At 45.9% G+C, this 26,028-nt stretch overlaps 2 protein-coding genes and 2 pseudogenes across 7 annotated transcripts in view; 1 reads left to right on the top strand and 3 right to left on the bottom strand.

Moving 5' to 3' along the window:
- The window catches only part of LOC134983113 (oocyte zinc finger protein XlCOF22-like), a 30,130-nt gene extending 20,524 nt beyond the window's left edge, over positions 1 to 9,606 (bottom strand). Inside the window, exon 1 of the mRNA XM_063948830.1 lies at positions 9,543 to 9,606. The gene's annotated coding sequence lies outside the window, so the exon portion shown is untranslated. The remainder of the gene's footprint in view (positions 1 to 9,542) is intronic.
- LOC134983108 (oocyte zinc finger protein XlCOF6-like) overlaps positions 1 to 26,028 on the bottom strand; it is a 426,740-nt gene that overhangs the window by 299,527 nt on the left and 101,185 nt on the right. The window lies entirely within an intron of this gene.
- LOC134983192 (5S ribosomal RNA) lies at positions 1,737 to 1,855 on the bottom strand (annotated as a pseudogene).
- Positions 3,689 to 3,807, top strand: LOC134983190 (5S ribosomal RNA; annotated as a pseudogene).

Below are 26,028 nucleotides of genomic sequence, written 5' to 3'. Positions count from 1 at the left end.
CATATAGGCAGTGTGTGTACACAATATATAGAAAGAATAGGCAAGACAACTCAATAAAGACATTTTATGTACTTGTATATAAAGTGAAAGTGAGCTTTCAGACTGTGAGTTATTAGTCCCTAATCGCCAGGCTTTCATGAGATAAAGAGACTGCATCACGTGCCTTACAAATGGTTCTAGAATAGAAATGCAGAAGAGAGAGATTCCCTAAGTAGCCTCCAGTGAAATGCGTAGGAAGGAAGGGCTAGCTGTTGAGGAAGCCTCCTGTGAAACGCATCGGAAAGAAGGCCTAGCTGTTAAGGAAGCCTCCTGTGAAACGCGTAGTAGAGAAGGGCTAGCTGTTGAGGAAGCCTCCTGTGAAACACGTAGTAGAGAAGGGCTAGCTGTTGAGGAAGCCTCCTGTGAAACGTGTAGAGAGAAGGGCTAGCTGTTGAGGAAGCCTCCTGTGAAATACGTAGTAGAGAAGGGCTAGCTGTTGAGGAAGCCTCCTGTGAAACGCGTAGTAGAGAAGGGCTAGCTATTGAGGAAGCCTCCTGTGAAACACGTAGTAGAGAAGGGCTAGCTGACAGGAGAGTCTGGGGTAGTGCACACTTATGATTACGCTGCTATTTGGTGGAATACATTACCCTTTATTATAGAACATAGAGGCTGATGCTGCATAATTAAGAAAAACATTTTGTTTTATTGAGGACCACAAAGACCACAAGGGAACATTTACCAAGCGTTGTAACAGGTGGAGAATGCACGCTGTCACGGTAGCATTTATCAAGTACAGTCTATAAAATGATGGTTGGTAGCTGATTGGTTGCTATGGACATCGTCTACACTCTTTACACTCCTTGAAAAATCTCCGCCAATGTTTGAATTTGATTGCTTTAAGGGCCTGATTCAGTATTGTACGCTACTGGATAGCGGGAGGGAAGCATCTATACAATACCGTACAGCCAATATGCTAATGCCACATGAATGCTTCTGTGATCTGCTGGTGAGTCTCAAGACGCGTTGGGTGGGTTTTTTTTTAGATCTGCACTGGAACCGATTGTACATTATCTGATGGAAATAATAGTAATCATAGAAATTCAAATTATAGTTTATACCAACATAAAGCTGCCAATTTCGCCTCAAAAGGCTTTTGGGGCAGAACAACGGTTGGTGGTGCTCCCGGACATTTATAGCAGAAAGAGCTATTAGGGGTGATTTTGCAAAGAAGCAAAAAAAAAAAGGGGCTAGTTGATATGTCTCCCTGGGGCACACTTTATAAATTAATCGAATAACAGTATTGTAAAACAATGAGATATGTATAAAGCATTAAAACGTAACTTTTAATAAACTAATCAGACGACCAAATTTAATTAATTATGTGAAAAAACCTTTACTGTATAAAACAGCGAGGTGGGTTAAAACAAGTATTAAATAATATAAAGAAGACGATATAGTAGTTATATGTCACTCGCTTATTGAATGTGGGTGACAGAAAATTTGTCTGTACACCCTCTGGATTCTAGGCGAGTATTATTGTTAGACATATGTCCACTGCGAAAATAGAAAGTTCTCGTTATCTCTATAAGTTTTTAATTGAAAATACTGTACGTTTTCATATGAGAGATACAAGAAAAAAGAGAAACCGGCATATGGATTGTCGGACTCCTTTTAAGGTGATCAACTGAACTGCGTATTCTTGCAGTGTTAGTTGATGTGTGGGTTCTGCTGGTCAATGAAAGGTATATACCTTGATGAGACTACAGTACCCAGTATTCCCAGAGGGTCACCCTTTCTGGTACTGACCGGGCCCAATGCTGCTTGGCTTCCAAGATCAGACGAGATCGGGCAGATCCAGCATGGTATGACTGTAGATGGTACGGTAGACGCCTCTCAGCATATAAGTTGGATGGTATTAGGGACAAAATGTAATTCCATATGGAGGGGGATACAATGAATACAAGGAAGGTGTCTGGGCAGCTCTGTGTCTAAGTGAAAAGTGAAAACAGATAAACTTGTTTTGAACACACCACATAAGTTGCAAAGGGTAGCTTCCTTTTAACACTGCAAAATGTAAATAGTTATCACAGTATCATACTGCAAACAGATGTGTTTGTTATGGAATCAACCACACGAGCTGCGAAAAAACAGATACAATTGTTTTGAACACACCACATAAGTTGCAAAACGTAGCTTCCTCTTAACACTGCAAAATGCAGAATGCAAATAGTTATCACAGTAACAAACTGCAAACAGATGTATTTGTTATGAGATCAACCACATGGGCTGCGAGAAGCAGCAGGATTCTGTCACATACTTGTCTAATTGTTTTGTCACAATAACAAATTAATGGGAAAAAAAATATATAAATAGGAAATCACAATTTGTCACAGTAACCGAATGCTGAGCAAATTACAGAAAGAGTGACTCTGGTCTCAAAAAGAAACACATTTTTTTATATGATTTGACGATCCAGTGAACAAGCTCCTCCCAGCGAAACGCGCGTCACTTCCGGTCCGGCACCCAACTTCCGGGACCTCGACAACGGGGCTCCGACGGGCGGACTCCTGTCAGCGAATGCCGCAAGTATAATACCGCTCACTGCAGCGGATTAAAAGCTCTCCAGGCCAGCTCTCTCCCCTTATGCCTAGCGCACCCTTAAGGGAAAAAGCTGCCCCAACCAAGTGCATTACGCACGGATTGTCTCCCTGGCAAAACTTAGCCAGCAATATTGCCTGGTAATCCTTATATCTATTTATAATTATATAGGCAATTAGTGACACTGAATGCTTAACATTTAAACTGTGCAAACAGGGCAGGGACACATAGCACTCATTTATAACAGAGATACTTGCTACTAGCCAGCATTTCATTGGTGCTATATTAAATCCCTTTTAATTATCCAGGCAATTACTCCTCATTAAAGGCACTCCGTTGGTGTGAGAGCTTTCTCTATACTTACCATAGAACAGTGTCAACTCACAATTATTAAAAAAAAATTTTTTGTCCTAACAAATCGTGATTATAACCACTATATATAATTTTTTCTGTTATAATATTTGGACAAATTATTCATAAATAGAACAACAGCTGTTCTTACACTGTCTTCTGCTGGTCCCAAATCATATAAAAAAATGTGTTTCTTTTTGAGACCAGAGTCACTCTTTCTGTAATTTGCTCAGCATTCGGTTACTGTGACAAATTGTGATTTCCTATTTATATATTTTTTTTCCCATTAATTTGTTATTGTGACAAAACAATTAGACAAGTATGTGACAGAATCCTGCTGCTTCTCGCAGCCCATGTGGTTGATCTCATAACAAATACATCTGTTTGCAGTTTGTTACTGTGATAACTATTTGCATTCTGCATTTTGCAGTGTTAAGAGGAAGCTACGTTTTGCAACTTATGTGGTGTGTTCAAAACAATTGTATCTGTTTTTTCGCAGCTCGTGTGGTTGATTCCATAACAAACACATCTGTTTGCAGTATGATACTGTGATAACTATTTACATTTTGCAGTGTTAAAAGGAAGCTACCCTTTGCAACTTATGTGGTGTGTTCAAAACAAGTTTATCTGTTTTCACTTTTCACTTAGACACAGAGCTGCCCAGACACCTTCCTTGTATTCATTGTATCCCCCTCCATATGGAATTACATTTTGTCCCTAATACCATCCAACTTATATGCTGAGAGGCGTCTACCGTACCATCTACAGTCATACCATGCTGGATCTGCCCGATCTCGTCTGATCTTGGAAGCCAAGCAGCATTGGGCCCGGTCAGTACCAGAAAGGGTGACCCTCTGGGAATACTGGGTACTGTAGTCTCATCAAGGTATATACCTTTCATTGACCAGCAGAACCCACACATCAACTAACACTGCAAGAATACGCAGTTCAGTTGATCACCTTAAAAGGAGTCCGACAATCCATATGCCGGTTTCTCTTTTTTCTTGTATCTCTCATATGAAAACGTACAGTATTTTCAATTAAAAACTTACAGAGATAACGAGAACTTTCTATTTTCGCAGTGGACATATGTCTAACAATAATACTCGCCTAGAATCCAGAGGGTGTACAGACAAATTTTCTGTCACCCACATTCAATAAGCGAGTGACATATAACTACTATATCGTCTTCTTTATATTATTTAATACTTGTTTTAACCCACCTCGCTGTTTTATACAGTAAAGGTTTTTTCACATAATTAATTAAATTTGGTCGTCTGATTAGTTTATTAAAAGTTACGTTTTAATGCTTTATACATATCTCATTGTTTTACAATACTGTTATTCGATTAATTTATAAAGTGTGCCCCAGGGAGACATATCAACTAGCCCCTTTTTTTTTTTGCTTCTTTGCAAAATCACCCCTAATGAGTCTCAAGACGCACCAGCGGATTACACTGTGTGACCATCGGTGATCTGAATAACCCTCAGATATCTGCATCAGGGTCCCCAGCGGAGGTCAGTAAATCTGCGTCGTCACTCTTACAAAACTGAGGCGACAGACCTCCATTTTGAGGATCGGACCTGGTCTCCACCCCCAAACACTCTCAGCCTGTCAATCACACACATGCGCAGTGTCCCCACCATCGGGTTAGCATACAAGTCTGAATTAATTAGTCCTTAAGTCAGATAAAGAAAACATTTCCATTTACATCACGCCGAGCAAGGGTCAGCCATCAGCGATATCTATAGTGAGATAATGTCACACACATGGGGTGGAATATAATAGAATACAGAGGACGTGTCACTGATGAACGCATCACATCTATCGGTGTCATTATTACTTACTAGTGTTCTCGCCAGGACTCTGTGGGAATGGCACAGGGGTTGCCAGGACACTTAACCTCCTCCCGGGCCGGTACGCACATGAAAAGGGGGCACGGACACCCCCATCGACACCACTAATGGAGGCGTGCCCCAGCTGTCGGCATCACTGATGGGGGAGTGTTTCCCTCAAGCTCTCCCTTTAATGTGCATAGATGCCGGGTGCTCAGCTTCTGTGCACACAGCAGCAAGTAGGGCACCGCTAAAGGGGCAGGGAGCATTTTGCCCTTTTAAAATCGGGCAGGGCAGTATTTATTGGTTGCCCAGTTTATTACTAAAAAAGGGGGGGAAAGGCGCCTCCCTGAGCCTATGTTGAAACGCTGCCCGCTGCTCTCAAAGGAATAGGGTATTAGCGATCCCTAAACAAATGGAAACAGAAGAAACTAAACAAGAGAGCGCAGGCAGACTTAACAAAATTTCACAATTTATTAAAACAGTGATCACAGAATATAATATTAATATTAAGATAATTATGAATTAATTCCGTACTACAACTCCATATATTCCACACATTCCAGTGCACTAGTATACTGGTATAATGACAATATGAAGTAATCCTAGAAATTTTAGGCAGCTGGTGTTTTAAGTGCTGAGAATCTGGATATTATCCATATGACAGTCTCATACTTGTATTGATTTGTTCAAAGTAAAAGTCACATGTATGCAAAGTCAGTGCACTGTTGATTATGGATTAAATATCTGTGAGTTACCTCCAATGGGCATAACATCAGTTCCGTTTGGTTTAGTATATCCTCATATAGGAAATTGACGCTTACCGCTTCCTTGATGTGAATATAGCACTCCCGAGTGCTCGGGTGTCTGTTTGTTCCAGCGGCTGTATCCACTGCTCTCTCCTTACTAGGTCGTGTCAGACTCCTGACTGCTCACCGCTCCTTATGGATCATCTGACGGTGCTGTGATTAACCGAAGTGCCGTTGATCCAAGGAGATAAGCTGACAGCCACGGTCCCCGTATTGCAGAAGGGACCAGTGCAGGTGGCTTTATTCGGGCAGATTTAGACCCGACAGTGGAGGTGAGCTAGCAGCCACGGTCCCCGTGTGTCAAAAGGGACCAGTGCAGGAGGCTAAACTCGGGCAGATTTTTACCCGACAGTGGAGTAGAGCTGGAACAGATGAAATCCGTGAGAGGTGGAAGTGGTTATAACCCTCTGAGGAAACGACCAGACTGTGCCGGTCGAGAAACGCGTCAGGGCTGCTATAGGATCCGACTACCTTTCATCCAACCACTTCCACCTCTCACGGATTTCATCTGTTCCAGCTCTACTCCACTGTCGGGTAAAAATCTGCCCGAGCAGAGCCTCCTGCACTGGTCCCTTTTGACACACGGGGACCGTGGCTGCTAGCTCACCTCCACTGTCGGGTCTAAATCTGCCCGAATAAAGCCACCTGCACTGGTCCCTTCTGCAATACGGGGACCGTGGCTGTCAGCTTATCTCCTTGGATCAACGGCACTTCGGTTAATCACAGCACCGTCAGATGATCCATAAGGAGCGGTGAGCAGTCAGGAGTCTGACACGACCTAGTAAGGAGAGAGCAGTGGATACAGCCGCTGGAACAAACAGACACCCGAGCACTCGGGAGTGCTATACTCACATCAAGGAAGCGGTAAGCGTCATTTTCCTATATGAGGATATACTAAACCAAACGGAACTGGTGCTATGTCCATTGGAGGTAACTCACAGATATTTAATCCATAATCAACAGTGCACTGACTTTGCATACATGTGACTTTTACTTTGAACAAATCAATACAAGTATGAGACTGTCATATGGATAATATCCAGATTCTCAGCACTTAAAACACCAGCTGCCTAAAATTTCTAGGATTACTTCATATTGTCATTATACCAGTATACTAGTGCACTGGAATGTGTGGAATATATGGAGTTGTAGTACGGAATTAATTCATAATTATCTTAATATTAATATTATATTCTGTGATCACTGTTTTAATAAATTGTGAAATTTTGTTAAGTCTGCCTGCGCTCTCTTGTTTAGTTTCTTCAGTTTATTACTATATGGTCGCTGCCACAACAAATGGCTACGGGGGGCGGGGCTGGCAGGTACCTTATGACGGCCATATGCCGGCTAGTCACCTCTCTCCCTGCAGCGCAGCACTGGGCTACACGGCCGTGATGTGCAGCTCCAGCAGCTCCCTGTCTCACACACACAGGGAGCAGCTGCACAGACACCGGCCAAATCCAACAGTCGGATTTGCCCACTCTATTGAACAGTGGTTGTTGGATCCATTCCGACAAATGCATGTCAGAATGGATCCGACTCTTATCCCTAGGAGTCACACGGCTCATTCAGGAGAGTCTCACACAGTCTCATCACATGTAGGCACGAATATGCTGCGATCACATAAGGCTGTTTGGGAAAGGATTGGACGTCAGAAACCCTCCCTCCCAACGCTTGGACACGCCTGCGTTTTTCCAGACACTCCCTGAAACCGGTCAGTTGCCACCCAGAAACGCCCTCTTCCCGTCAATCTCCTTGAGATCGCCCGTGCGAATGGATCCTTCGCACAAACCCATCACTGACCCGCGATCCACGTTGCTGCGGTTTGTCGCGCCTGTGCACTGCGGCTCAGATGCATGCGCAGTTCAGATCTGATCGCACGCTGTGTGAAAATGCACAGCCGCAATCAGATCTGAATTATCCCCTATGTAACTTGGTCTTTATCTACGTTTCTAAATATGTGCCTACGTGTCCGGATCATTATCTGAGTGCGGTATGGAAGGTAGATAGTAACTAGGTCGACCACTATTGGTCGACAGTGACTAGGTCGACAGGGTCTAGGTCAGGCATGTCCAAACTGCGGCCCTCCAGCTGTTGAGAAACTACACATCCCAGCATGCCCTGACACAGTTTAAGCATTCTCTGACAGCAAAACTGTGTCAGGGCATGCTGGGATGTGTAGTTTCTCAACAGCTGGAGGCCGCAGTTTGGACATGCCTGGTCTAGGTCGACAGGTCAAAAGGTCAATGTGAGTTTTTTATGGTGTCGTTTTGTTGGTAGAGTGACCGGGAACCCCAATTAGTGCACCGTGTCCCCTCGCATGGCTCGCTTCATTCGGCACAGATTACCATTCCAATCGTAGTCCACATGGATCGTTAAGTATGAAAAGGTTCAATAAGAGATTTAAAAAAAAAAAACCTCATGTCGACCTTTTGACCTGTCAACCTAGAAACACTGTTGACATAGTGTGTTCGACCTAGAGACCGGATCCCCATTATCTATATCTCCATGTGCCTATACAGATATGTATGTATGCATTTATCTATAACACTGTCTATGCCTTTATATATGAGTGTATACAGGAACGTCTATAGTCATCTATAGCCTCTATGTATGTGTATATGTATAGAGACGCCTGTGCCTTTATATATGAGTGTATACAGGAATGTCGATAGTCATCTATAGCCTCTATGTATGTGTATATGTATAGTGACGCATGTACCTCTATATATGAGCGTATACAGGAGGGTATATAGGCAGCTATAGCCGCTATGTATGTGTATATGTATAGACACCTGTGCATCTATATATGAGTGTATACAGGAGGGTATATAGGCAGCTATAGCCGCTATGTATGTGTATATGTATAGTGCCGCCTGTGCCTCTATATATTAGTGCATACAGGAGGGTATATAGGCAGCTATAGCATCTATGTATGTGTATATGTATAGTGACACCTGTGCCTCTATATATGAGTGTATACAGGAGGGTATATAGCACTATAGTCTCTATGTATGTGTATATGTATAGTGACGCCTGTGCCTCTATATATGAGTGTATACAGGAGGGTATATAAGCAGCTGTAGCCTCTATGTGTGTGTATATGTATAGTGACACCTGTGCCTCTATATATGAGTGTATACAGGAGGGTATATAGGCATCTATAGCCGCTGTGTATGTGTATATGTATAGTGCCGCCTGTGCCTCTATATATGAGTGTATACAGGAGGGTATATATGCAGCTATAGCCTCTATGTATGTGTATATGTATAGTGCCGCCTGTGCCTCTATATACGAGTGTATACAGGAGGGTATATAGGCAGCTGTAGCCTCTATGTATATGTATAGTGCTGCCTGTGCCTCTATATATGAGTGTATACAGGTCAGGAGGGTATATAGGCAGCTGTAGCCTCTATGTATGCATACCCTCCAACATGACCCGCCCCACTAGGTACAAAATGCTCTGTTTCTGGACTTCCCTCTTAATTTATTTTTGCCATCACCTGTGAAGAAACAGCTTTCTTATCATTTAACTAGTTCAACACAGGTGATGGAAATCATAAATTAAGAGGGAAGTACAGAAACAGAGCATTTTGTACCTAGTGGGGCGGGTCATGTTGGAGGGTCTGTGTATGTGTATAGTGCTGCCTTTGCCTCTATATACGAGTGTATACAGGAGGGTATATAGGCAGCTGTAGCCTATATGTATAGTGCTGCCTGTGCCTCTATATATGAGTGTATACAGGTCAGGAGGGTATATAGGCAGCTGTAGCCTCTATGTATATGTATAGTGCTGCCTGTGCCTCTATATATGAGTGTATACAGGAAGGTATATAGGCAGCTATAGCCGCTATGTATGTGTATAGCTATGTGTGGACCCCTGCGTGCTGTATGCAGTTATATAGCAATGACTGGCACATTACATACTTATACCCTCTGCCAGCGGTGGCTGCTTCACGTTCCTCTCACCCGCCAGATGTTACACACCCGACTCGTTCATGACCCCAAACTTCCTGTCTGTGCGTTCCAGCCTCGCCCCGCCCCCTGCGTTCCACAGGCAGAAAGTGGTTAGCTATTGGCTGGTGAGCGCGGAGTGGGCGGGGCCAGCAGGCAGCAGCGGGTAATGAGGTTCCTCCCCTCGCTGTTACTGCGCTGCTGGGGGGGGGGGACCCCGGAGTCACATGACTGTGCAGCAGCCTCCTGTGTCCTGTCACTGGAATGCGGGGGGAGAACACTGACATGCTTAATATTATGATCAAGTTAGCTGTGGTGTCATATTATATAACAGGTATAGCGTAGTCTGTTGCCACGTAGTTATAATACAGATGGAGAAGACTTTGGTTTCTTTAAATTACAGGTAGAGTAGACTGATGTGCTGTCAATATAATATTGGTGCGGATGCGGTTGTCTATTACTTATAATACAGGTGTAGCAGCCTCTCATGTTCTGTGTATCCCTTCTGCTCTCCTGTGTACTCTGCCCTCCTACCCTTGTGGCCCCTGTTCCCCTCTCTCCTCCCACCCCTGTGTCCCCTTCCACATCTGTTCCTTTCTCTCCGACGACCCCTGTGGCATCTGTTCCCCTCCCACCCCTGTTCCTCTCTCTGTTCTCATTCTCACCCGTGGCCCCTGTTCCCCTCTCCCCATGTCTTCTAATTTTTCCTCTCCTGTTTACACTCACCCCCCCAATCCCTGTTGGTTCTTTCTTGTTTTTTTCCGCACCATCTCCACTCGCTTGGTCAAGTGCTCAGACTGGAGTAACCCATGGGCCCACCCTCTGCTGTCTCCCACCACACACGCTCATGTGTGCACTGCCTGCTGGCCTCAGGGCATGGTCTCTGAGTGGCCATCTTCCCCTTAGCGGAACACCAGCGCGGTCTGACCATTGAGGCTGTGGCCCGCCAAGTGCTTCAGGAGAGGAGTGACTGAAATCAATCGAGGGAGCTCTTTTCACAACCTGTGGTGAGACTCGTGAGAGAATCCCTCTGGGCCGATTGATAGGTACGAGCACGACGAAACAAGGGCAAGAGGCCGAGCCTGGGACTGAAAAAGCCCAGGCCCGAGCAGCCAATGTTATCAACCCATGACATTGGAGCCTCGGAGCTCAGAGTCTGGGTCAAGCAGAGCAGTAAGATGGACCTTCCCTTCTGAGGTGGCCCTGTAGGTGTGCACTACAAGTCATCATTGACTCTCTAGTTGTTTTAGGAGCTGCTGTGATCTTAAATGCAAGAATAGGTCATTGCTGGTATTGGAGACACACGATTCAGTGGTACAGTATATTACATGTGTCGTTTATTAAAATATCGGAACATTCAAAGATGCAACGCTGCAGAGACTGGAACGTCTATGATGGGTTATACAGTGTGGCAATAGGGGCAGTATGGTAGTAAGGAACCAGGGGTGTTTATCTGTTAAGCCAGGGGTTCTCAAACGCGGTTCTCAAAGCACCTCAACAGTCCAGGTTTTAAGTATATCCATGGTTCAGCACAAATGGTTATATCAAATTGACTGAGGTACTAATTAAATCACCTGTGGCCAAGTATAATTGCAGCCAATCTATCTTTGCTCTGTTTATTAATATACTAGCTGTTCTCTACGTTCTTCACACAAGTTTCTGATTTTCACGGTTGTAAATATAAATGACGCAAAAAAAATTGGTTCTATAGCGATGTAAATTCGAGACGTCTTAATGTAAGTAAATATTAATCCATGGTTCTTCACAGAAGTGACAGGTCTTTGGGGAATTCCTCAAATAGACATGATGGCGTCTCGTCTCAACAAGAAACTTCAGAGATATTGTTCCAGGTCGAGGGACCCTCAAGCGATAGCATTGGACGCCCTAGTGACACCGTGGGTGTTTTAGTCGGTGTATGTATTCTCTCCACTTCCTCTCATTCCAAAAGTGCTAAAGATCATAAGAAGAACAAAGGTTCAGGCGATCCTCATTGTTCCGGACTGGCTTGGTATACAGATCTTCAGGAATTACTAATAGGAAATCCCTGCCTCTTTCTCTACGAGAGGATCTGTTACAGCAGGGGCCGTGCGTGTATCAAGACTTACCGCTGCTGCGTTTGACGGCTTGGCGGTTGAACGCCAGATCCTAGCTCGAAAGGGTATTCCCAGTGAAGTTATTCCCACGCTTATTCAGGCTAGGAAAGGGGTAACGTCTAAACATTACCACCGTATTTGGAGAAAATATGTGTCTTGGTGTGAATCCAAGAAGGCTACGGAGAAATTTCAGTTAGGACGTTTTCTCCATTTCCTACAGGCAGGTGTGGATGCGGGATTAAAGTTGGGCTCAATTAAAGTTCAAATATCAGCCTTATCGGTTTTCTTTCAAAAACAATTGGGCTCCCTTCCAGAAGTTCAGACTTTCGAGAAAGGCGTGTTGCACATCCAACCTCCATTTGTGCCCCCAGTGGCACCATGGGATCTTAACGTGGTGTTGCAGTTCCTTCAATCACATTGGTTTGAACCTTTACAGAAGGTGGAGTTGAAATTCGTCACTTGGAAAGTGGTCCTGCTGTTGGCCTTGGCATCTGCAAGGCGGGTGTCTGAGTTAGCGGCTTTGTCTCACAAGAGCCTTTATTTGATCTTCCATGAAGATAGAGCAGAGTTGAGAACTTGTCAACAATTTCTGCCGAAGGTGGTTTCATCGTTCCACATGAACCAACCTATTGTGGTGCCTGAGGCTACTGACGCTTTAGTGGAGTCGAAGTCTCTCGATGTGGTCAGAGCTTCTAGAATCTATGTCGCCAGGACGGCTCAGGTTAGAAAAACGGAGGATCTATTCGTCCTGTATGATCCCAACAAGATTGGGGCTCCTGCTTCCAAGCAGACTATTACACGCTGGATCTGTGCTACGATTCAGCAGGCTCATTCTACAGCTGGATTGCCGTTACCAAAATCGGTGAAGGCCCATTCTACCACAAAAGTGGGCACGTCCTGGGCGGCTGCCCGGGTAAGGGGGGGGGGGGTCTCGGCGTTACAACTTTGCCGAACAGCTACTTGGTCGGGATCAAACACTTTTGCAAAGTTTTACAAGTTTGATACCCTGGCCGATGATGACCTCAAGTTTGGTCAATCGGTGCTGCAGAGTCATCCGCACTCTCCTGCCCGTTCTAAAGCTTTGGTATAACCCCATGGTTCTTATGGTGACCCCAGCATCCTCTAGGATGTATGAGAAAATAGGATTTTAATACCTACCGGTAAATCCTTTTCTCTTAGTCCGTAGAGGATGCTGGGCTGCCGTCCCAGTGCGTACTGTAGCTGCAGTTATTAGTTGTGGTTATACACAGGTTGTGTTTCGTTTATAATCAGCCGGTTGCTGACATTGTTCATGCTGATTAGAGTTCTGTTGAATGCCATGTTGTACGGCGTGCTTGAGGTGTGAGCTGGTATGTGTCTCACCATAGTTTAAAAATAAATCCTTTCCTCGAAATGTTTGTCTCCCTGGGCACAGTTCCTATAACTGGAGTCTGGAGGAGGGGCATAGAGGGAGGAGCCAGTTCACACCCCTTTCAAAGTCTTAAAGTGCCCATGTCTCCTGCGGATCCCGTCTATACCCCATAGTTCTTATGGTGACCCCAGCATCCTCTACGGACTAAGAGAAAAGGATTTACCGGTAGGTATTAAAATTCTATTCGCTGCGCAAGTGTGCGATCGCATGTGTAGCTGAGCAGCAAAAATCCACTTTGTGCAGTCTGTGCGCAACCCAGGACTTACTCCTCCAGCTCGGTGAGAACAGGCTGATCGTGACCGGAGGTGACGTCAGACACGCTCCCTGAAAACGCTTGGGAACGCCTGCGTTTTCCCGAACACTCCTAGTAGATGCTCAGTTACCACCCACAAACAGCCTCTTCCTGTCAATCACCTTGTGAACGCTCGTGCGATCGGATTTTTCGCACCATCCCATCGCTGACCGGCGATGCCCGTTGTTGCTGTCCGACGCATGTACGTATTGCGGTGCATGCGCAGTTAGGATCTGATCGCCCGCTGTGCAAAAACGCACAGCAGTGATCAGATTTGAATTACCCCCATGTATGACGAGGAAGGCTCAACAGCGGTTATTTTTTCTTAGGAAACTCTGAGCTGCTAATATAACTAATACCCCTTTTCCATCTGTAGCACGGGCTGCGACCCGTTCTACAGCCCCCTTTCCCACAGCGCTCACCAACCCGGCATATTGCGGCAGGGGCGGCACTGGGAGATCACATGATCTCCCAGCGCCGCCCTCCCATACACTGTTCACACTACACAGCTTACCGGGTTGAACACGTGTTCGGGTGTAGTATGGTATGCCGGCGGCCGGGCTCCCGGCAACCAGCATACCGGCGTCGGAATCCCGACCGCAAGAATACAGACAGCGTAGCGAGCGCATATGAGCCCCTTGCGGGCTCGCTGCGCTCACCACCCTGCAGGCATGGTGGCCTCCCTCCATGGGGGTCGTGGACCCCCAAGACGGAGAAAAAGTGTCGGTATACCGGCGCCGGTATACTGTGCGCCGGGATCCCGACAGCCAGCAAACTGAAGACCACCCCACGTGTTCAACCCGGCAAGCTAGGTAGGATTCCCGGATCACTTGATCCGGGAATTTGCAGGGGGACCCTTTTCCACTAGGAAAAAACACGGGTAAATGCGCGCCCCCACGCCTTTACCAGTGTTTTAAAAGCTAGGGGAAAAGGGGTATATGGCAAATTCTATTAAGTTTTATAAATGTGTTATAGAAAGCATTTTGAGGTATTGCATTACAGTATGGTAATCCTGAACAATGCTGTTCCCCGTGTGACGGTAGTTTTTAATATATAGATCATCAATTGATGGTAATTCACTGCCTATAACACCCACAGCGGTACGTACCACGCGCTCCAAAAGCTTATGATCTCCCTTTGTGCTATTCCCATGGTATCCGGTCGATGGATCGGCACCCGCTTGTTCGACAACGCTAACATCGACCACGCAACATAGACAACACCTACATCGACAGTGATCGAACATCGACAAACACAAGATCGACATCTCATCAACATCGACACACACTACATCGACAAAGCCCGAACATCGACAATACGTATATTCGGCAAACAGTATATTGACACAACAGATGATCGATCACGCACAACAGCGAGACAACGTAAGGTCGACAAACAAATCATCGACATGTAATTGTTCGACAAACAAATACATCAACATACACAAGATCGACAAAGCATTGATCGACATGTAATTGTTCCTGACCACCATATTTTTTCCTTCCTTCCGTCAAAAAGACGGTTTAGGTGCATCAAAGCCAGGACATCTCGACTAAAGAATAGCTTTTTTCCATCTGTAATTGTTGATTTTAACCAAAAACGGTGAATTGCAACTATTTGTGTGACCTGGATTGTAATTTCGTTGTTCTTTTACAATGACAATAAAGAATATCTTATTTTTATCTAGGCTGAAGCTTCTGGATACAGAGACCTTTTATCGGAAAGAATGGACTGGTGACTCTATTCCAGGGATGGGGGACCTTAAGCCCTCCAGCTATTGTTGAACTACACATCCCAGCATGCCTTGCAATAGTTTTAGCATAGCCAAATAGCAAAACTGTAGCACTGCATGCTGGGATGTGTAGTTCAACAACAGCTGGAGTAACAAAGGTTCCACAACCCTGCTCTATTCCTAGAATAAAGGCTATAAATTCACGTTGGACCATAAACCTCTGCTTCAGGAAATTACCAGCACAGAATCACTTCATCCCCGGGGACCATGGGGGTAATTCATATCCGATCACTGCTGTGCGATCAGGTCCTAACTACGCATGCACTGCAATGCGCACACGCGTCGGACAACAACAACGGGCATCGCCTTTCAGCGACGGGATGGTGCGAAAAATCAGATCGCATGGGCGTTCGTAAGGGGATTGAAGCTGTTTGTGGGTGGTAACTGAGCGTTTACAGGGAGTGTCAGGGAAACCGCAGGCGTGCCCAAGTTTTTTCAGGGAGGGTGCCTGACGTCAACTCCGGCCCCCTATCAGCCCGTTCTCATCGCACTGGAGGAGTAAGTCCTGGGCTACACACACACACTGCACACAGTGGATTTTCACAGCTCAGTGTACACATGAGAACGCACACTTGTACGGCGAATTTACACTCCCCCTTTAGGAGGCGGCTATCTGATCGCAGGACAGCAAAATTATCAGACCAGCTATCAGATCTTAATTACCCCCCATGTCTTTCCCTGATGAATTATGGGGGTTATTCAGAGTTGATCGCAGCAGCAAATTTTTTAGCAGTTGGGCAAAACCATGTGCACTGCAGGGGGGAGGCAGATGTAACATGTGCAGAGAGTGTTAGATTTGGGTGGGTTATAGTGTTTCTGTGCAGGGTAAATACTGGCTGCTTTATTTTTACACTGCAATTTAGATTTCAGTTTGAACACACCCCACCCAAACCTAACTCTCTCTGCACATGTTATACCTGCTCCCCCTGCAGTGCACGTGGTTTTGCACAACTACTAACAAATTTGCTGCTGCAATCAACTCTGAATTATGCCCTATGGGGGTCATTCCGAGTTGTTCGCTACATGCTTACGTTCGCTGCGTAGTGATCCGGCAAAAAAAGCACTTCTGTGCATGTGTATGAGGCGCAATGCGCACGCGCGTCGTACTATTTCAATGAACAATGTAGTTTCACACAAGCTATAGCGAAGCTTTTCAGTCGCACTGCTGACCGCAGAGTGATTGACAGGAAGAGGGCATTTCTTGGTGTCAACTGACCGAGTGATCGGAAAAACGCAGGCGTGCCAGGAAAAACGCAGGCGTGGCTGGGCGACCGCAGGGCGTGTTCGTGATGTCAAAACAGGAACTGAACAGTCTGAAGTGATCGCAAAAGCTGTGTAGGTCTGAAGCTACTCTGAAAATGCACAAAATTATTTTGTAGCTGCTCTGCAATCCTTTCGTTTGCACTTCTGCTAAGCTAAAATACACTCCCAGTGGGAGGCGGCATAGCGTTTGCACGGCTGCTAAAAACTGCTAGCGAGCGAACAACTCGGAATGACGATCCATATGCATGCAACTTGTCGTAGCATTGCCTGAACCTTCGTTTCAGCACATTGATTGGCAGCCCCATCTACTACCTACAGCACCTGGTACAGGTTATGTATCCTATATCCAAATATTCCGTAATATGGAATATTCCGAAATACGGAATTTTTTGAGTGAGACTGAGATAGTGAAACCTTTTGTTTTCTGATGGCTCAATGTACACAAACTTTGTTTAATACACAAAGTGATTACAAATATTTCTCATACGTCCTAGAGGATGCTGGGGTCCACTTCATGACCATGGGGTATAGACAGTTCCGCAGGAGCCATGGGCACTCTTAATACTTTTCAATGGGTGTGAACTGGCTCTTCCTTCTATGCCCCTCCTCCAGACCTCAGTTTTAGAAATGTGCCCAGGCAGACTGGATGCACTCTGAGGAGCTCTACTGAGTTTCTCTGAAAATACTTATGTTAGGTTTTTTATTTTCAGGGAGAACTGCTGGCAACAGTCTCCCTGCTTTGTGGGACTGAGGGGGCAGAAGTAGGAACCAACTTCCTGAAGAGTTTCATGGCTCTGCTTCTGGCTGACAGGACACCATTAGCTTCTGAAGGGAACTGAACGCTAGCCGTGTCTAGATGCTCACTCCCACAGCACACCGTCAGCCCCCCTCACAGAGCCAGAAGTCAGATGAGTGTAAGAAGACAGATCTTCAATCAAGTACAGTGACGGCTGAGGTACTGCGCGGCTGGCAGTAGCGCAGCGCGCCATTGCTGTCCACACATACACAGGCACTGCAGGGCGCTGGGGGGGCACCCTGGGCAGCAAATAACCTCATAAACTGGATAAAAGGGGGCATAAGATGCCAAGGCACAGCCTTACCCCCGCCAGTATAAATATTATGTGAAAAATCTGAGGAGAACGCACCATTGCGGGGGCGGAGCTTGCTCATCAGGCAGCCAGCACACTGTTTAGCGCCAATTTCTCTCATTCACAGACTGCAGAGAAGACGCTGGTCCTCCTCCACTTCTGAACAAGTATCGGGGTGAAAAAAGGGGGGGCCTGGGTGCTAAATCATATTGTTCATAATATAATAGCGCTTAAAGGTTTCTGTGTACAAAGTACACGGCACGGGGATTTTTTCTTTGGCGCTGGGTTGTGAACTGGCTGCTCCTAAACTGTGTCCCTCTGACAGATTTTACTGTGGGTCTGTCCCCTATAAGTCCCAGTGTGTCTGTGAGAGTGTGTTGTACACGTGTGTGACATGTCTGAGGCAGGGAGTTCCTCCCCGGAGGACGGCATTTTAGGGACACAGAAATGTAATGTGGTGACGCTGCCGGCACACCAAGAGCCTGCATGGGTGAAAGAAATACGTGATAGTATGCATCATATCAATAGGAGATTAGATAAGTCTGAATCTCATGCTGAGTGCTGGAGAAAATCTGTGGAAGATGTGATTTTTCAGGGCTCTGTTCTTCCATCCGCAGGCGACCCCTCTGTGTCATATAAGAGACCATTTGCTAATATTGTGAATACTGATACCGACACAGATACTGATTCGTGTGTCGACAATAGTGACTCCAGAGAAATAGATCATAAATTGGCAAAAAATATACAATATATGATTGTAGCTGTAAGGGAAGTTCTGGAAGTCACGGAAGCCACTACTGTACCTCAAGAGAAGGCTTATTTCTATTATTTCTATAAAGAAAAGAAATCCAAGGTCACTTTCCCTCTTTCCCACGAGCTTAATACTCTCTTTGAAGGGATGTGGATGAATCCTGAAAATAAATTTCGTATTCCCAAGAGAATTCAGATAGCTTATCCTTTCCCGGTGGAGGACAGAAAAAAATGGGAGACACCCCCTGTGTTAGACAGTGCACTGTCCAGGTTGACAAAGAAGGTAATTCTCCCTACACCTTGAGAGGCTTCACTAAAAGAGCCGGCAGACCGAAAGATGGAAACTACATTGAAATCCATTTATGTTACCAATGGTACGCTGCTCAGGCCCACAATTGCTTGCCCGTGGGTGAGTCGCGCTATTGAAAAATGGTCAGAAAGCGTGTCATCAGAAATTGACACGATTGATAAAGATGAGATACTCCTTAAGTTAGGGAATATCAAAGACGCTGCCGCATACATGCTAGAAGCGATTAAATATATTGGACTCTTGAGTTCACAAGCCGCTACCATGGCAGTATCGACTCGGCGGGCGTTGTGGATTCGTCAATGGAACGTGGATGCAGATTCCAAAAGAAATATGGAGGCTCTCCCATATAAAGGTGAGTCCTTATTTGGCGATGGACTGGATGCGTTAGTCTCGGCGGCTACCGCAGGTAAGTCGACATTTTTGCCCTCTGCACCTGCACCAGCAAAAGAGACATATCACCCACACATGCAGTCCTTTCGGCCCAATAAATACAAAAAGGCAAGAGGTTCCCCCTTCTTTGCAGGAAGGGGAAAGGGAAAGAAGTCCACAGCGACTTTAGGTTCCCAGGAGCAGAAGTCTACCCCTACTTCTGCCAAATCATCAGCATGATGCTGGGGCTCCTTTGCGGGAGGCCGCTCGGGTGGGGGCACGTCTCAAACTGTTCAGCCAAGGTTGGATTCTGTCTGGCCTGGATCCCTGGGTGTTGCAAATAGTGTCCCAGGGATGCTGGCTGGAGTTTTAAGATGTTCCCCCATGCCGATTTTTCAAATCGACCTTGCCAGCTTCTCTTCCGGAAAGGGAAGCAGTAACAGCGGCAATCCAAAAATTATGTCAGGATCAGGTCATAGTCCTGGTACCTTTGTCACAACAAGGAGAAGGGTTTTATTCAAGCCTTTTTGTAGTTCCGAAGTCGGACGGCTCGGTCAGACCGATCCTAAACCTAAAAAATCTGAATCTCTACTTGAAACGATTCAAGTTCAAAATGGAATCACTGAGGGCAGTGATTTCCATTCTGGAGGAGGGGGACTACATGGTGTCTGTACACATAAAGGATGCTTACCTGCATGTTCCCATTTATCCTCCACCAGGCTTATCTGAGATTCGCAGTTCAGGATTGCCATTACCTATTCCAAACGTTTACCTTTCGATCTCTCCATGGCACCGAGGGTATTCACCAAGGTGATGGCGGAGATGATGGTTCTCCTGCGTCAAAAAGGAGTCAATATAATTCCTTATCTAGACGATCTCCTGATAAAGGCGAGATCCAGGGAGCAGTTGTTAGAAAACATTACACTCTCCCTGTCGATACCCAACAACACGGTTGGATCATAAATTATCCAAAGTCACAGTTGGAACCGACAACAAGATTGTATTTTCTCGAGATGATTCTGGACACAGAAGTTCAGAGTTTTCAAATCCAGAAAATGGTAAAACAAATATTAAAACCATCAAGTGTGTCGATCCATCAGTGCATTCGGTTGTTGAGGAAGATGGTGGCGTCCTACGAGGCCATACAGTTTGGCAGTTTCCATGCCAGAGTATTCCAGTGGGACCTGTTGGACAAGTGGCCTGGAACCCACCTTCACATGCACCGGAATATAATCCTGTCGGCAAATGCCAGGATTTCGCTCCTGTGGTGGCTACACAGTTCTCACCTACTAGAGGGACGCAGGTTCGGGATTCAGGATTGGCTCCTGGTAACCACGGATGCAAGTCTCTGAGGCTGGGGAGCTGTCACTCAGGGAGAAAGCTTCCAGGGAAAATGATCAAGTCAGGAAGCCTGCCTTCACATAAACGTGCTGGAATTGAGAGCCATTTACAACGGCCTTCAACAAGCGGTACATCTTCAAGATCATCCCGTGCAGATCCAGTCGGACAATGGGGGTAATTCCAAGTTGATCGCAGCAGGACTTCTGTTAGCATTTGGGCAAAACCATGTGTACTACAGGGAGGCAGATTTAACATTTGCAGAGAGAGTTAGATTTGGGTGTGGTGTGTTCAATCTGCAATCTAATTTGCAGTGTAAAAATAAAGCAGCCAGTATTTACCCTGCACAGAAACAAAATAACCCACCCAAATCTAACTCTCTCTGCAAATGTTATAACTGCCCCCCCTGCAGTGCACATGGTTTTGCCCAACTGCTAAAAAATTTCCTGCTGCGATCAACTTGGAATGACCACCAATGTAACAGCAGTTGCGTACATAAACCGTCAGGGAGGAACGAAAAGCAGAGCGGCAATGGCAGAGGTGACGAAGATCTTTCTCTGGGCAGAAAGACATGTAACGGCTCTGTCGGCAATTTTCATTCCGGGAGTAGACAACTGGGAAGCAGACTTCCTCAGCAGACACGATCTTCATCCAGGAGAGTGGGGCCTACACCAAGAAGTCTTCACAGAGGTGACAAGTCTTTGGGGAGTTCCTCAAGTAGACATGATGGCATCTCGTCTCAACAAGAAGCTTCAGAAATATTGTTGCAGGTCGAGAGACCCTCAAGCAATAGCAGTGGATGCGCTGGTGGCCCAGTGGGTGTTTCCGGTCGGTGTATGTCTTCCCTCCCCTTCCGTTGATCCCAAAAGTGCTCAGGATCATAAGAAGAACAAGAGTTCAAGCAATCTTCATTGTCCCAGACTGGCCGCGGAGGGATTGGTACCCAGATCTTCAGGAGTTGCTCATAGAAGATCCTCGGCCTCTTCATCTTCACGAGGACCTGCTGCAGCAGGGGCCGTGCGTGTATCAAGACTTACCACGGCTACGTTTGATGGCATGGCTGTTGAGCGCCGGATCCTAGCCCGAAAGGGTATTCCCAAGGAAGTCATCCCCACCCTTATTCAGGCCAGGAAAGAAGTAATGTTGAAACATTACCACCGTATTTGGAGAAAATATGTGTCTTGGTGTGAATCCAAGAAGGCTCCTACAGAAGAGTTTGAGTTGGGACGTTTTCTCCATTTTCTGCAGGCTGGTGTGGAGGTGGGCCTCCAATTGGGTTCAATCAAGGTCCAGATTTCGGCCTTGTCAGTGTTCTTCAAAAAACAATTGACCTCTCTTCCAGAGGTTCAAACCTTAGTGAAAGGGGTTCTGCACATCCAGCCTCCATTTGTGCCTCCAGTGGCACCATGGGACCTTAACGTGGTGTTGCAATTACTTCAATCAGATTGGTTTGAGCCTCTACAAGAGATAAAGTTGAAGGTTCTCATTTGGAAAGTGGTGATGCTTTTGGCATTGGCATCCGCAAGGCGGGTGTCTGAATTGGGGGCCTTGTCTCATAAGAGCCCTTACCCAGGGCCGGCGCTACCATTAGGCAGCTTTAGGCAGCTGCCTATGGGCGCCAGCCATTGGAGGGCGGCACGCTCCTCCGGAATTAGTTTTATTTAAAAATCATTGTGCTGGGCTGGCTAGCGGCGGCTGCAGTGCGGGTCTAGGCGGCCGCAGCCACCACAATCAGTCACCCTCAACCCCGGCCCGGCCACTGACGTCTGCCGCGCCCCCTCTGCTGGCGGTCCAGGCAACAAGCAGGAAAAGCTGCGTGATGCTTCTGTGTCCTAAAGTCTGGGCAGGCAGCAGCATCGTCCTCTCCCTCCTCCCCCTGCAGCCATAGGCGGGGAGGTCTGATCGCTGCCCCCAGCCTTCCATGCTCCCTCAGCGGACACCGTTTACCACCAGCAGCTGGCCGCCCACCTGCTCCTGGCTCCTTCCCTTGTGTGTTGCCTGTCCCGGGCACGCTTCACCTCCTGCCCCTGATTGTTCATTGTATAGAGAGGAGCGACGCAGTGCTGCCGTGGAACCGCACAGCAAAGACAGTCCCAGCCACTGTCAGCAAAAGAAGTATGTAAAAATTGTGTATGGCATCTTGATCTTAAACTACATAAGGGTTAATGGGTATAATTTATATAAAGGAGGAGGGGGGGGGGGGCAGGGTGGTAGGCACAACATATATAAGGGGTGGGGATGATTGACAGAAAATCTGTAAGGGTGTTCACAAAATGCAACTATATATTAAATTTATATATATATATATATATATATATATATATATATACTGTGTGTATGTATATATATATATATATATATATATACATACACACAGTGGTCGAAGTGGGGCGGTATACAGCGGTATGGTATACCGTCACTTCTTCCACTGACCTGGAAATGAAAATGTGCAGCAGGAGGCGAGGGAAATGGCCATCCTGCTGCACGTTGTGCTCCTGTCCCTGATCGGCGGCTGTGTAGAGCGCTGTACTAGCTCACAGCCGCCCACCGCCGCCAGCCCGGCTCCCGCATGACACCCCACGGCTGCTCGGCTCCCGTCCCCCTGACAGCGCAGCTGCCCAGCTCAGTCTTCCGGATCACGGATGGCCGGCTCCCATCACACAGTGCAGCTACCCGTTTCCAGCTCCCACATGCTGACACCACAGCTGCCCGTCAACTGGTGAGAAGATGGAACTGATGGAGGAGAGTGTCAGTGTGGGGACATGTGTGTGTGTGTGTGTGTGTGTGTGTGTGTGTGTGTGTGTAAATGTGGCTGCGTGTGTCTGACTGTGAGTATGTAGATATGTGGCTATGTGTGTGTGTCTATGTGTGTATAAGTGGTATAATGTGTGTGTGTGTGTGTGTGTATATGGCTGTGTGTAAATGTGGCTGGGTGTGTGTTTTTATATATGTAAGTGTGTGTATGCGTGTATATGTGGCTTTGTGTGTATACCTGAACTGGGCCGAGTGGGGGGGGGGGGGCAATATGATCTTTTTTGCCTCCGGGCGCCTGGTATTAACTTACGTCCCTGGCCAGCCGCCCACCGCTCACTGCCGCCAGCCACCAGCCGCTCACCACCGCCAGCCATCAGCCGCCCGCCGCACACCCACAACAAATGGCGGTCAGAGGGACCTCACTGCACCAAAGGCCTCCTTATCACCGCCGCTGCCCATGGGTGCTTCTGCCGACCACAGTCAGGTAATATTCCCCTGCTGTCACCCTCTCTCCCTGTCGTTACTATCCCTACTTTCTCTCTCTCTCTCCCTGCTGTCACTGTCGTCACTCTCTCTCTTCCTGCTGTCACTGTCGTCACTCTCTCCCTGCTGTCACTGTCATCACTCTCTCTCCCTGTCGTCATTCTCTCTCTCCCTGACATTACTCTCTCTCCCTGTCATCACTCTCTCTCCCTGTCGTCACTCTCTCTCTTCTTGTCCTTGCTGTCACTCTGGCTGTCCCTGCTGTCACAATTTCAGCTCATTCAGTGTTCTACAAGGTGAATTTCAGCTCATTCAGTGTGCTGCAATGTGAATTTCGGCTCATTCAGTGTGCTACAATGTGAATTTCGGCTCATTCAGTGTGCTACAATGTGAATGTCGGCTCATTCAGTGTGCTACAGTGTGAATGTCGGCTCATTCAGTGTGCTACAATGTGAATGTCGGCTCATTCAGTGTGCTACAATGTGAATGTCGGCTCATTCAGTGTGCTACAATGTGAATTTCGGCTCATTCAGTGTGCTACAATGTGAATGTCGGCTCATTCAGTGTGCTACAATGTGAATGTCGGCTCATTCAGTGTGCAACAATGTGAATTTCGGCTCATTCAGTGTGCTACAATGTGAATTTGGGCTCATTCAGTGTGCTACAATGTGAATTTCGGCTCATTCAGTGTGCTACAATGTGAATTTCGGCTCATTCAGTGTGCTACAAGGTGAATTTCGGCTCATTCAGTGTGTTACAAGGTGAATTTCGGCTCATTCAGGGCCAGATGTACTAAGCCTTGAAAAGTGATAAATATCACAGTGATAAAGTACCAGCCAATCTGCTCCTAACTGTCATTTTTCAAACACAGCCAGTGACATGGTAGTTAGGAGCTGATTGGCTGGCAGTTTATCACTGTGAAATTTATCACTTTTCAGGCTTAGTACATCTCCCCCTCAGTGTGCTACAATGTGAATTTTGGATCATTCGGTGTGCTACAATGTGAATTTTGGATCATTCAGTGTGCTACAATGTGAGTTTCGGCTCATTCAGTGTGTTACAAGGTGAATTTCGGCTCATTCAGTGTGCTACAATGTGAATGTCTGCTCATTCAGTGTGCTACAGTGTGAATGTCGGCTCATTCAGTGTGCTACAATGTGAATGTCGGCTCATTCAGTGTGCTACAATGTGAATTTCGGCTCATTCAGTGTGCTACAATGTGAATTTCGGCTCATTCAGTGTGCTACAATGTGAATTTTGGATCATTCAGTGTGCTACAATGTGAATTTCGGCTCATTCAGTGTGCTATAATGTGAATTTCGGCTCATTCAGTGTGCTATAATGTGAATTTCGGCTCATTCAGTGTGCTATAATGTGAATTGTGCTATAATGTGAATTTCGGCTCATTCAGTGTGCTATAATGTGAATTTCGGCTCATTCAGTGTGCTATAATGTGAATTGTGCTATAATGTGAATTTCGGCTCATTCAGTGTGCTATAATGTGAATTTTGGCTCATTCAGTGTGCTATAATGTGAATTTTGGCTCATTTAGTGTGCTATAATGTGAATTTTGGCTCATTCAGTGTGCTATAATGTGAATTTCGGCTCGTAACGTGTGCTATAATGTGAATTTCAGCTCGTACCGTGTGCTATAAGGTGAAAGGGGCACCAGTACTAGATAGTATAAGGGGTTCTACTACAGTGGGTGACCACTATGACACTGGGTTTCACTATCCACATAGACATGTAATGGTAATACCAGATTCTGAACTTGAGCATGTACATATATAATTTATATATATATAGTATCATCTTGTGGACCCCCTTATATATTTTCTGTTAATCACCCCAACAGACATATATATAAAAATGTTTTTAACATTTCTATAAATAGGAAAGGGGATACGCGACACAAATAAATAAATAAATAAATATATATATATATATACATATATGTATACACATACACACACACGAAGGGGTGTAACTAGCATTTGCAACTATAACTAAAGAAAGAAACATAATAGGCAGTCACTTTTCATGAAATAGATTTACTGTATTATAAAAAGGTTGTATGTATATATATATATATATATATATATATATATATATATTAGCATTTTTGCTCCAGTACAGGACCCCTTTTTTTATTTTACGCGCCAACTGTTTACAGGTGATGCACTGGCCAGTACACACAGCCATGTCAGAGACAACAACACCATCATTTTAAATCTGGAGCCATCCACGAGCCAATGTGGCATAATGTGTAAGGGCATTACTATTGTGTGGCAAAATGTATAAGGGGCATTACTGTGTGGCAAAATCTATAAGTAACATTACTGTATGACATAATGTGTTATAATGGGCACTACTACTGTGTGGCAGGACGTGAATGGACTGTGTAATGTAAATGGGCTCTACTGTGGTGTAATGTGAATAAGAGGCACTACTGTGTGATCTAACGTGAATAAGGGGCACTACTGTGTGATGTAACATCAATAAGAGGCACTATTGTAATGTAACGTGAATGAGGAGGGGGGGGGGAGTAGACTTAAGTT

This window comes from Pseudophryne corroboree (genome assembly GCF_028390025.1).
Source record: "Pseudophryne corroboree isolate aPseCor3 chromosome 3 unlocalized genomic scaffold, aPseCor3.hap2 SUPER_3_unloc_1, whole genome shotgun sequence".
Classification (NCBI taxonomy): Eukaryota; Metazoa; Chordata; class Amphibia; order Anura; family Myobatrachidae; genus Pseudophryne; species Pseudophryne corroboree.
The sequence above is the reverse complement of the archived record's forward strand: the minus strand, read 5'-3'. Positions and strand labels throughout refer to the sequence as shown.